The sequence below is a fragment of the Oncorhynchus nerka genome, linkage group LG25 (genome assembly GCF_034236695.1).
Source record: "Oncorhynchus nerka isolate Pitt River linkage group LG25, Oner_Uvic_2.0, whole genome shotgun sequence".
In the NCBI taxonomy this organism is placed as follows: Eukaryota; Metazoa; Chordata; class Actinopteri; order Salmoniformes; family Salmonidae; genus Oncorhynchus; species Oncorhynchus nerka.
In genome coordinates, this window is record NC_088420.1 from 46497351 (window position 1) to 46511396 (window position 14046).

At 41.9% G+C, this 14046-nt stretch overlaps 1 protein-coding gene across 1 annotated transcript in view; it reads right to left on the minus strand.

Annotated features, from left to right (window-relative positions):
- Window positions 1-14046, minus strand: part of tspan9a (tetraspanin 9a) — a 103502-nt gene that overhangs the window by 15571 nt on the left and 73885 nt on the right. The gene's annotated exons all lie outside the window — the stretch shown is intronic.

The following is a 14046-nucleotide window of genomic DNA, read 5'->3' on the forward strand; positions in this document are numbered from 1 at the left end:
GAAATAAAGGTAAAATAAAATAAATAAATGGCTAATTTAGGAAAGGGACAATTTTAGCTAGCTAGCCACTGGAGGACAACAACAACAAGATTCAACAATTCAAGTTGTTTCTGTCAATGACGTATTTCTCTTGATGCGATGTGATAAGAGTGAAGCCAAATCCAAACTGCATCCCGCTGACACTTTTTTTTGGTGCGCCAGGACCGGTTGAGCTCACTCAGTTTATCTCAACGCTGATTGGGTATTATTGTATGCTTTTTTTAATCAAGGGAGGCCAAATGCTTCCTGGCTTCCCTTCCATTCAATGTTACGATGTCACTCTCTTTTTGAACAGACCGCATCAGATAGATGGCCAGCAAATACAGAGACAGAGGGGTGCTGTTTCGCTCGCTCGGATGCTTTCTCCGGTGAGATACATTCAGCCTTACCAAATTGAAGGGAAATTCTGAAAACACAGAGAAAGACGAAAGATAAATTATTATTATTTCTTTTCAGGGTACATTTTTTGAGGAAGCCTGCCTTCCCTTGGCAACCATGAATACACGCCACTACTGCTGTCAGAATGGGGCCCTGGGCCAGTGTGAGAGGGAGGAGCACTAACACCTCCTGCCTACTAATGACCTACAGACCTGGGGGGGATGTCTGGCTACTCTGACTCCTTTGTCATGGAACACCATGCTTCTCCTCTGTGATGGAACAATGGCTTTCTCTCTCTGGGACTTGGGTCACGATGGCCACGTGAATGCAAGCAGATGTCAGAATACATTCTTAGTGTCAATGCTTTATAAGTAGAATATAATGTTTGAAAATATTTTTAAAATAATTTACGAACAGCAATGAACGGGTGTCACAGGATGACAGACAGAAAGGACACAAGATCAGTTGGATAACAAAGCAAGAGCTCTATCATGTAGGAACGGTCTTCCTTTACGTGCAATCATGAGTCTAAATACAAAATCTGGACTGAATCTGACGATTGGTTCTGACAATGATTGCAGATGATTTTGAGCATTAGCGTTACATACAGGGCTTTCACTACTGTAAGAGCATCTGCTAAATGACTAAAGTGTAAAAATGTAAATGTATTCATACCCCTTGACTTATTCCACATTTTGTTGTGTTACAGCCTGAATTCAATATTGATTAAAAACATTTTTCTCACCATCATCTACACACAATACCCCATAATGACAAAGTGAAAACATATTTTTAGAAATGTTTGCACATTTATTGAAGATGAAATACACAAATATCTTATTCACATAAGTATTCACACCCCTGAGTCAATACATGTTATTTAAAATACCCTTGACAGTGATTACAGCTGTGAGTCTTTCTGAGTAAGTCTCTAAGAGCTTTGTACACCTGGATTGTACAATATTTGCCCATTATTCTTTAAAGAATTCTTCAAGCTCTGTAAAATTGGTTGTTGATCATTACTAGACAACCATAGTCTTGCCATAGATTTTCCATCAGATCTAAGTCAAAGTGTCACTCGGCTACTCAGTAAATTTGGCCTTGTGTTTTAAGTTATTGTCTTGCTGAAAGGTGAATTAATCTCCCGGTGTCTGATGGAAAGCAGACTGAACCAGGTTTTCCACTAGGATTTTGCCTCTGCTTCGCTATATTCTGTTGATATATATATATATATATATATATAGAGAGAGAGAGAGAAAAAAACTCCCTAGTTTAGAGATGTACCATGAATTTGAAGGACAATCTATCCTGAAGGACTTTATGGGTCCTTGAGGCAAATGTGTGCAGCATGAAGTCTCTAGGTCAAATGGAGAGGCGGATATGAGGGTTTAAGAGAGACTGCTGATAACGGCGCCACCTATAAGCCAATCGGGGCCATTCTTTTTGACCAAATTACTCATGGCCTCTAAGTTACCAATCTCTGTTTGAGTTATTTGACCATTTCAAGGGGGGAAAAATCTAAGATGAACAATATGTTTCACAGCTTCGCTGTGAACCCTCTACGAGTCCCTAAGTAGGTGGATCACTTGAGAGCACATTGCCTGACATGTTTACACACATGAAGTGACATGTTCACATGCCATGCTTTTCTCCTTTGTGGTGCAGGGAATTACAGCCCCAGCATTGACTTATTTGTATAAAAGATAGGTCCCACACACACAACATCCCCTTTTTCAAGTAATTTCACCAGATGGTAATTGAAAACAAGAATTAAAACTCTAAATGACATAGCTCGCTAAACCTGGACAAATGAGGTTACATTAAGATAAAAAGAGCTACAAAAATAGCTTACAACAGCTTTTTATGTATTTACCACACATCTTACAGCTTACTGTGGCCTTGAGGTGCCTTAATGCTTACTGAGGGAGAACTGTGATCAGACAACATTTCTTAGAGCTCCACACTTTCAAATCCCCACTGTCAAATCCTTCTGTAATCCCTTCAACCTGTTTCTCCTGACCTGCTCCTGTAGCATATGCTCTATCTACAGGTCACTGAACACTCCGCTACCTGGCCAGGGCTGCTACGGAGCACACCTGGGTTCAAATACTATTCAGAATTTTAAAAATACTTTTAGCATTTGCTCTAGCCTGCCATTAATTGCCAGATGGTTTTGCCCTTTTGCTAGTATTCGATTGGATCCATTGAGACAGGCAAGATCAATCAAGCCCAGATAAAGCATTTGAAAATTATTTCAAATAGTGTTTGAACCCAGGTCTGCTACTGAGACACAGCTACACCACCTGGGACACTCTAGGACAGAGACAGACCGATGCCCATGCTAAGAGCTGACACAGCTACACCACCTGGGACACTCTAGGACACAGACAGACAGGCATGGGTTCCCATGCTAAGAGCTGGCACAACAACACTCAGCCAGGCTGGGTCCTCCATCGTATCAGTCACATGGGTTGAATTGGGACTGAGCGTCCCCTTTCCACTGCTCACTTGTCACCAGATTGGGTCCTACTGTATGTTTGGAACCTGTCCCAGTGCATCACCCAGCGTCCTTTCCCAGGCCTCACCTACAGTAAGACAATCAGCCAGGCTGTGTCCCATCCCATATCTGTCACATAGTTTGGAACTGGTCCCAGGGCCCCGCCCTCACCAGTCCACATAAAATGCCTCCTAACGCTAATGCTAATGGCTATGCTAGCCAACCAACCAGATGAAGGTGTAATCCAGGTAACCATGAATGAACTATTTAGCAGTCTTATGGCTATTTAGCAGTCTAATGGTTTGGGGTAAGAAACGGCCTCGGAGCCTGTTGGTGCTCTGGTACTGTTTGGACGCCATCAGTGGTAACAGTCTATAGCTTGGGTGGCTGGACTCTTTGGCAATTTTTCGGGCCTTCCTCTGGCACCACCTGATATAGAGGTCCTGGATGGCAGGGAGTTCACCCCCAGTGATATACCCTCTGTAGAAGTTTGCGATCAAGGATGGTGCATTTTTCATACCAAGAAGTGATGCAGCCAGTCAAGATGCTTTCGATGGTGCAGCTGTAGAACCTTTTGAGGATCCCTTGCCAAATCCTTTTAGGGAGGGCGGTTGGCACTATTTTTCGTAAAAAAAGGAACTACTGCTGCAATTATACATTTCAAATTTGTAATAGAAATATATATATTTTAATATATTTTAATATTTTAATAAAGTAGCTCACCCAGAATGAGGTCACAGCGCTAAAGATGGATGGGTGTAATCTGGTCTCTGGCCTTGCCATCTACTGTAGTCAGATAGTGGGTCATTGCAGGGCCAGTAGTAGAATACTGGAGTAGAGATGAAGCCTGTGATTGCTTATAGAGCACTGTTATAGAGCACTCTGCAGTGGAAAGAGGCGTACCTGTGTCTCTGCCATACCTGGAGGCAAGGCTTCCACTGCAGAGCAACCATGGGAGGAGGGGAAGTTATTAGCCTGAAATCCAAACTGATATGCTATGTTTCACTGGTGAAATGTAGCATATCAGTTAGATTCCAGGCTAGAAAGGTACTCCAGTAAATTGACATATTCATGAACATTAGAGCATAATCACACATCTCAATTTTGGAGCTCTATTAATAGACTGCCAAATGCTGCCAAAGTGGCTGTATGTCTATGATTTCCAGATCAAATAGCCTTAGTAAATTAACGATTCCATCTTTTGGGGATGTGGAGAGCCTAACACGTCTCTCTCTCTCTCTCTCTCTCTCTCTCTCCTCTCTCCTCTCTCCTCTCTCATTTATATATATATGAATGAATGAGAGCGCGGAAGCGCAAGAGCAATGATCAGGGCCTGATCTCCATTCAATTCTCAGATACAGTAGCCTTCAGGTATGGGGTTAATGCCACAAATTAAATTATAATTAAATTCCCTCTCCCTCTTTCCAGCACACAGCTTTGACCTATTACAGTAGCTATGTTGTTATTGTACTTCAAACACGTGTAGGCAGGCTGCTTAGGATTCAAAACTAAATACAAGTACAAACATAACATTAAGCTACACATTATTTTGACAGCGTTAATAAACTGTCCCTCGATAAGCACAGCAATTGATAAAACAGGACCATGTTTGAAACACAAGTAGTTCTGAGCTTATGTCAATATTACTCAGGTAAGCTAACAGCTACAGAAATCAGGAATGCAGACAGGCTTGATCTATCTGAGCTAATGTGTCCAACATACCTGTTGTTATATTGGGCACCTACTGATCAAAAAAGGATGTTATTATGATTTTTTTTTTCAATAACATGTTTTGCTAAAATAAAGGTTTAAGAAAAGACAGGCATAGACCACATTACTACAAGACAAAACAGCTCAATAAAGCCAGATGGCTTGCTTTCATTTAATTAAAAGCATGAGAAGGTAACGTAATGGGATAATGTTTTACTGTGGTGTGTGAAGAATCCAATACTTTACATTGCATGCGGTACAAATCCCATTATTGTGGAAGCACCTCCTCTAAGAGCCTGAATTAGGCTGTTTGAGAAGGTTTCAATCCTAAGCAGCCTGCCTACACATAGTTTGAAGTACAATAACAACATAGCTACTGTAGTAGGTCAAAGCTGTGTGCTGGAAAACCTTAGTAGAGCATGGGTGGAAAAGGCATTGTGGTGCTCATGTGAATTTCCTTTATTTTCCGGCTTCAGACCAATGCCAATTATCACTTAAAATTCCATTTTTCATTATTCATTTCCATGGTTTTTACACCGTAAAGTGATTATGCAACATTATTATACAACATTATAATACATGCTCTCCTTGTGAACCCTCACAATATTGATTTTATTTATAGACAAGATTCCAGCTCATAATCCTACTAAAGAATTGTCAAGAACAAGGAAGCAAAGCCTAAAGAAAATATTTACTATGCGATTAAACAATGTAGCTGGCTAGATGACTATAGGAGCGCAAAATATGGATTAATTGTTTTCAATGGAAGGGTTCTTAAAAGTTCTCTCTCGCTAAGGCGAGCTGTTACCGTGAATATATCATAGTCATCCTCCTCGGTGTGTCAAATGCAAGCTGATTTGGAGGAAGTCCATCTGAATGTTCCCTGGGACAACGGTGGTCTACTCTGACATCATGCAGTGAGATGTTCCAGTGGGAGGAGGACATCAACAAGCACATAGAGATGGTCTAGTGTTCTGTCAACCAGCTGGTGTTTGCATTTCTCTGTGACAGGCACATGCCCACACAATCTGACACTAGTAGTCCCGTAGGGCAGGGTTTCCAAAACTCGGTCCTACATCATTATACTGAGACCGTGTCAAATGTTAAAAGGATGTATTTGGGTGCTTTTGTTCATGTCTTTCTGCACAATGAGCAAAGAGGAAGTGAATCGCAGCTGGGGTAAGTTTGTCAAAAACTAGACAAATCACACAAAAAAAAGTGTCGGACCCTTCTATAACATTCCATTTACAAACAATTGAGATTTACTTCAGAAATAGGACAATTATCTTTTAAGTAACCGCCTGTCCTTAGTAACTATACCAAATTTGACATATCATACTGATTTCAGGGTCCTAGATTTGCATTTACTATGTTACATCTAGTCTATGAGACCAGGCTGGCACACAGCAAGTCATGTAAGCAAGCAATGATCCTGTTGTTGTTTTAACCTGGTCCAGCGTGTGGAGCCCCTGACTACATTTTACTTCTGGAATGGCGATTTCAGATTTTCTGTGAACACACTGAAAAGGAATTTGACACTGTGTTGATCAGTCGGCACGCATTTGTATTATAAATGTTAAGACGGCAGGAGAGGGAGTTTATGCCGGAGCTGGAATTTATTCTACAGGTGTTTTAAACAGCGATGCTGTCAGTCTAAGCACGCACAACTGAGGTTCTGTTTACACGTACGTTTGGGGTTCAACCATTTACTATATGTGGTTCAACATAGCTAAATTATTGTTTCTTAACAAAGCAATTTGTTTTCTTAGCTTTGGTTTTTATAGTGGTATTGGTTGTTCTTAGTCGAGGAAATGTAGCGTAGTTAACTGCAGGGTTTGCCCTGTCTGAAATCTGTCTACCTCGTCTTGATGTTACCATAGCTTGGTCTGTGCAATGCAAATGAACCTGATTAGCATGGCAGTTTCCCAAAGATTGGTGAGTTTAAACTTAATGTAACTAACTAGAAAGTATTATATATTGTGGTGCATGAACTGGCCATACAAGTTAGCTAACACTACACTCTTAAGTTGGCTAAGGTTACTTAGCTAGCTAAAGTGAATTGGCTATCATAGCAGCCAAGGAAGTCCGCTAGATTATTTTGTGCACATTTGTTTGTGCTCCAATTACACGCAAGTGTCTAGATCAGCAGTTTACACATGATGACTTTTGCCTTGTATGGAAAAACTTATTTGGCAAAATATAGCTAGCTAGCTAGCTTTCCTCGCTTGTTGGTTTGCTACCTAGCCAACGTTAGCTCTTATCTGTTGGGTATACCGTTAAGTTAGTTAGATACTTAGCTAATCAAAATATCAGTTTGCATTTATTGATTAACCTCAGCTAGCTATTTACAGTAGCCTAGGTTTGTTCGTCTTGGTAGCATGATGCAAGCAGCTGTGTTGTTGCCGAGCAACCAACCAGGAGTTAGAACTCTTGAGTTTCGGCTGAAAAAGCTACAAGAAGGTATCACATCGTTGTTTCTTAACAGACGGAAATGTGCACGTGAGAGCGATAAATTATACATTTAATAAAAACTGTTGCACCTACAAACTTAGTTAATACTGCATTTTTTAAGACCAGTGGTAACTGTATGGACGCTGTCTCATTGTAATCCGACGTTTGAGCCAGGTAGGCGCTAAGGACCCTATTAACCTCTTCAACCTATGGGGGCGCTATGTCATTATTGGATAAAAAAAAACGTGCCCGTTTTAAGCGCAACATTTTGTCACGAAAAGATGCTCGACTATGCATATAATTGGCAGCTTTGGAAAGAAAACACTCTGACGTTTTCAAAACTGCAAATATATTATCTGTGAGTGCCACAGAACTCATGCTACAGGCGAAACCAAGACCTCAAACAGGAAATGAGCAGAATTTTTGAGGCTCTGTTTCCCATCGTCTCCTTATATGGCTGTGAATGTGTGATGAATGAACCTAAGCTCTCTGCCGTTCGTCCAAGATGTCTGCAGCATTGTGACGTATTTGTAGGCATATCATTGGAAGATTGGCTATAAGAGACTACATTTGCCAGGGGTCCGCCCGGTGTCCTTTGTCTAAATTGTTGCGTAATCTTCAGCTGCATGCATTTTGCCATGCAATTCAGAGGGGAAAGGACACTTCCACGAACCATATATCATCGAAGAGATATGTGAAAAACACCTTGAGGATTGGTTCTAAACAACGTTTGCCATGTTTCAGTCGATATTATGGAGTTAATTTGGAAAAAAGTTTGGCGTTTGGATAACTGAATTTTCGGGGTTTTTTGGTAGCCAAACGTGACGCACCAAACGGACCGATTTCTCCTGCACAAATAATCTTTCAGGAAAAACAGAACATTTGCTATCTGAGAGTCTCCTCATTGAAAACATCCGAAGTTCTTCAAAGGTAAATGATTTTATTTGAATGGTTTTCTGGTTTTTGTGAAAATGTTGCCTGCTGAATGCTAATGCTAAATGCTAATGCTAGCTATCAATAGCTATCAATACTGTTACACAAATGCTAGTTTTGCTATGGTTGAGAAGCATATTTTTGAAAATCTGAGATGACAGTGTTGTTAACAAAAGGCTAAGCTTGAGAGCTAGCATATTGATTTAATTTCATTTGCGATTTTCATGAATAGTTAACGTTGCGTTATGGTAATGAGCTTGAGGCTGTATTCACGATCTGTATTCACGTTTGAGTTCCAAATGTCTCTAACGGTCGCCAGAGTGTGAGTTTTTATGCACAAATGTGATTGTTACGCAACAGGACAGTTAACCCACACTGCCACCAAACCAAGGCACGCTATCTGCTAATTATCTATAGACTATGTTTCAGTTCGTCAATTTCAAATTATTTTCTAACAAGTTTTATTTTCGAACAGTTTGAATTGAGGTGTGTTCAGCCTCCTCATTAATTCACATAAGAAGTAGCCCATTTCACTGTTGGGGTCAATTTATGTTTGAGGCTTTACTTCTCTCTTCGACTAGAGCCAAAACACGTCCCCAGTATTTCCCCAGATTTAGTATGCAGACATTAACGCATCTATAGACAGAACAGGCGTTCCACAAACCTTCCCCCCTGCGACATTTTCTGGCTGGCACCCGCATTGCCTTCATTATTTTTCTTACAAATAATAACATTGGATATGTGTGCGTTCCTCTCAAAGTAAGTGCCTAATTTTCTGTATATCGTGTTGTCGTTTCTACTGTAGAATATCATATGTACAGTATGTATGGAGCATACCGTATTTACTGTTTTATTCACATTTTCAAGTACTGGTGATAAATCATGCATCCAATTATTGCATAGATTGTAATGGATACATGTGTAAAATACTTTTTTACTGCTAAACTATTTGCCAGCTATGTTTGGCGCCATGTTTATTGACGCCATACAGTGCATTCTGGTTGTCAAATAAGCGTCTGTCAGACCAAAGATGTTGTAACAAAATGAGGTGATGGGATGGTTCACTCGACGGACTTATTGTGTTTTCAAGACAACAGGATCTCTGAAAAATCAAATCATGACACCAGTGATCTTCAGGTTGGAAAATTTGGAGTTCCCAAGTTGGATTTCCGAGTTGGACAAATGTTCAAAGCGAGTTCCCAGTTGTCTTGAACGCACTGAAGTCGGGAGTTGGAGATCCGAGTTCCCAGTTGTTTTGAATGCGGCATCAGACTATGGTACCTCAGGGTTGCCTGCTCAGACCCCCTTTCCAGGGTTTTATTTTTATTTCGCTTTTAAATACTATGATGCCCCCCATCATAGTAATATTTCCTGCATCATATCCCCCCCAAGAAATCTTCCCCCGTGGATTTGAAAACCCTCTACAAATGAAATGAACTCCCCCACAAACCCCCCCTATAATGGTTTCTTCCATATCGGGCAACCCTGTTTAGCTTTGGCGCTACGGTTAGGCTAGGCAGTAGGATTGCATTTGGGGTGATCTGTGAGGTAATCATTTTATTAACTTTGTGATTTGTCAAAAACTGTGAACGACTTGTCAAGTCATGTGCTCCGGTTCTTGTAATACAGTGTAACGAGTACATTGAAGATTTGGAAATATACAGAAAATTGGCCAAACGAAATTAATATTTTTCAGGCAATGACCTTGACTTTGTTTATTTCCGTCTTATAGTGAATGGTATTCTGGGATTAGTTTTTGCTTGCCAAACATAAACAAACATGGCTACCATCACAAAGAATGTAACTGATGTTACATCTCTTTTCTAAACAATGCTACCTTTCTCCCTTGTGCTCACCAGAGATGTGGTACATTGTGAACAAGTCTAGCGCTTAGGTCGCTAACTTATGTTTTGTTTTTTGTCAGTGCAACCAATTATTTAGACTGGTTAATGGAATGAGTTTGGCTGTGGATGTGTTCCGTGTGATGCTTGGATGATGAAGTTCACATATCTTTTACAGTAAAAGGTGAAATTTAGGAATAAAATTGTGAAGACCTTTATTTTCCATCAGTACAAAACATTGTTTAGATGCTTTTATTAGACAACAATGCTTTTTAGACGTGTTTGTTGCATAATTCGTTATGTTGCTCCTGTTCCAATCACATATTTGCAGGGACCTGTCACGACTTCCACCGAAGTTGGTCCCTCTCCTTGTTCGGGCGGCGTTCGGCGGTCGATGTCACCGGCTTTCTAGTCACCACCGATCCATGTTTCATTTTCATTTTGTTTTATCTTCATTGTACACACCTGGTTTCCATTCCATAATCATGTTCCTTATTCGGGACGCGAGAGTGTGAACGCCCTCATCTCCTGTCTGACGGGTAAAGCACTGGAATGGGCGAACGCCATCCGGGGAAGGGAAGGACCGGCGTTGGATGATTATGAAGATTTCACCCGCGGCGGGGGAACGACTATATCATCTCAGACAGGGATGAGGAGCGCACAAGAGTTGGACTTTCGCACTCTGGCCGCCGGCGCGGGATGGAATGAGCGGCCCCTGATCGACCACTACAGGTGTAGTTTACGCGAGGACATTCGCAGGGAGCTACCCTGCAGGGACACCACCCTTAACCTTGACCAGCTGGTGGACCTATCCATCTGGCTGGATAATCTGTTGGCGTCCCGCGAACGTCCGGATCGGGGTCCGTCAGTTCCATCCCCCAGCACTTCCGATCCAACGCTGATGGAGCTGGGAGGTGCTGCTATGAGGGGGGACCATTCCCTGCACCACCTGTGGCCGCAGAGGGCACACTGCTGGTCGGTGCTGGGGAGGTTCCCCAGGGAGTCGAGGTAGCAGGCGGAGCGCTGGTGGGTCATCCCAGGTGAGTAGGCACCTGACTCACCCAGAGCTCCCTGTTGTTTATAGAATTTCCTGAGTTTTCCCAGCATTCCCAGTATAAGGTGTTAGTCGATTCAGGCGCGGCTGGGAACTTTATTGACCGTTGCATTGCACATAGTTTAGGGATCCCTATTGTTCCTGTTGATGTTCCTTTCCCTGTACATGCCTTAGATAGTCGTCCTTTGGGGTCGGGGCTGATAAGGGAGGCCACTCTTAGGGAGCTCCACTCTGTATGATAACGCAGGAGGGTCATGAGGAGAGAATTAGTCTCTTTCTGATCGACTCTCCTGCGTTTCCTGTTGTGTTGGGCCTTTCCTGGTTGGCCTCACATGACCCCACTATTTCGTGGCAACAGAGGGCTCTCAAGGGATGGTCCCGTCAGTGCTCAGGGATGTGTGTAGGTGTTTCCTTGGGTGCAACTACGGTGGAGAGTCCAAACCAGGTCTCCACCATGCACATTCCCCCCGAATATGCCGATTTGGCACTCGCCTTGTGTAAAAAGAAGGCGACTCAATTACCACCCCATCGACGGGGGGATTGTGCGATAAATCTCTTGGTAGACGCAGCACCTCCCAGGAGTCACTTGTATCCTCTGTCACAGGAAGAGACGGCGGATATGGAAACATATGTCACCGAATCTCTGGGACAGGGATACATTCGGCCTTCCATTTCACCTGCCTCCTCAAGTTTATTTTTTGTGAAGAAGGATGGAGGTTTACGCCCGTGTATTGACTATCGAGGTCTTAATCAGATCACAGTGAAGTATAGTTACCCGCTACCTCTCATAACCGGTGTGACAGAGTCATTGCATGGGGCGCACATCTTCACAAAATTGGATCTCAGGAGCGCTTACGACCTGGTGCATATCCGGGCGGGGGATGAGTGGAAGACAGCATTTATGGACATTATGCCGTACAGGTTGATGAATGTGCCATCAGTCTTCCAATCCTTTGTAGATGAGATTTTCAGGGACCTGCACGGGCAGGGTGTGGTGGTAATATACTCCGCCACACGCGCCGAGCATGTGTCCCTGGTACGCCGGGTGCTTAGTCGACTGTTGGAGCATGACCTGTACGTCAAGGCTGAGAAATGTCTGTTCTTCCAACAGTCCGTCTCCTTTCAAGGGTACCACTTTTCCGCGTCAGGGGTGGAGATGGAGAAAGACCGCATTTCAGCTGGTCCCTCTCCTTGTACGGGCGGCGTTCGGCGGTCGACGCCACCGGCTTTCCAGTCACCACCGATCCATGTTTAATTTTCGTTTTGTTTTGTCTTCATTGTACACACCTGGTTTCCATTCCATAATCATGTTCCTTATTTAACCCTTTGGCTTCCCCTTTTGTTTTGTGCGTGATTGTTCTGTCAAGGTGTTCCGTGTACGTGTTCTGGATTGTTCATGCTTATCCTTGTTGGATTATTGTTGATATTGAGTAAATATCGTGGCTTTACTTATACCTGTGTCCTGCGCCTGACGTTTTATTCCATTCACCTGGAACATTGACAGGACCACTCAACAATGATTACAAAAATGTGATCGTACGCATCAAAGGGTTAAAAAATCAGGTATGAGGTTCTTGATAACAGACAGACGCCTCGTGTAGAAAGGGGGGTGTGTGTTGTGTACCTCCAATAAAGTTGATTTACGGATTTTCATCGAGATTGGTGTCATATTGGCTTAGATACAATGATAGGGAGATCTGAATTTAACACTGAGCTTCAACCAATGATAGGGAGATCTGAATTTAACACTGAGCTTCAACCAATGATAGGGAGATCTGAATTTAACACTGAGCTTCAACCAATGATAGGGAGATCTGAATTTAACACTGAGCTTCAACCAATGATAGGGAGATCTGAATTTAACACTGAGCTTCAACCAATGATAGGGAGATCTGAATTTAACACTGAGCTTCAACCAATGATAGGGAGATCTGAATTTAACACTGAGCTTCAACCAATGCCTATATTAGATGTTATTATTGTCGTGTCTATAATAATTTCCAATAATTAATTTCCCAATTCAACATTATCGACAAACAAGTTCTCAAATTCAATTGCCTCAGCATTTTAGGCTAATAATGTTAGTGTTCAGACAGCCTAGCTATACTGGAAAAATATAAATACAAGTTGAAATGATTTAAAACAAATCCTTCAGTCAATGTTTGATACTAAGTACATTTGATACTAAGTGAATTAAATGTACACATAATGAATTCCAATTCAATTTAATAAACAAATTCCAATTAATTTATTTTTATCCCAATTCCTTAACTTAAATATTGTTGAACTTTGAATTGAATTGAACGTAAATCCACTTCATGAGTTCATTCAAAAATGTAATTGGAATTTCAAATTAAATTAGAATTTACCTCAACCCTGGTAGCCTCATGTAATCTAAAGACAAAAAATCCTGTGTTGAACCATTCCTGGTCTGATGTGAGCTAGAAATGCCACATTCAATAACTAGCCATTTGCAGTAACAGCTTCACATTTCATTGATACATTTCAGGCCATCAGTGTTATCATCACTTCATCTAACTTTAATGTGCAAGTGGAGATACAAACACAATAATCTGTGGAGATGGAGGACTCATAAACCTGCCTTGAGACGACTCTTACAGTAAAGCCTAAAGTCGGGCCTTACAGCAAAAAACGTCATGGCCCGTATTTACAAATCCTCTCCAAGTAGGAGTGCTGATCTAGGATCAGGGCCTGTATTTATAAAGTGTTTCAGTAGGAATGCCTTTGCCTTTTAGATTACATGGACGGGTGGACCTGATCCTATATTAGCACTCCTCCTTGGACCCAGATTCCCCTGTCCATCCTTGATAATATAAAAGGCAAAACTGATCTCAGATCAGCACTCCTACTCTGGGATGCTTTGTGGATACGAGTCCAGGCTTCTTTGACTGATGATCATCCTACACCTTCACAGATTATCTGAGACTGCTGCACTGCTGTCAAGTCAAGTACCCTCCCATAAGATCCTTTGGAAAGGTTTAGTTTGGGTTTATGACGTTAAGCTGGTGATATCTGAAGATGGCGCTTATAGACGGCAGACATATTTATTCCTGCTGCATGCATGGGAGACGGGGAGAGATCCAGATCTCTGAATGAACTGGGTGCTAACTGCTAAATGAATT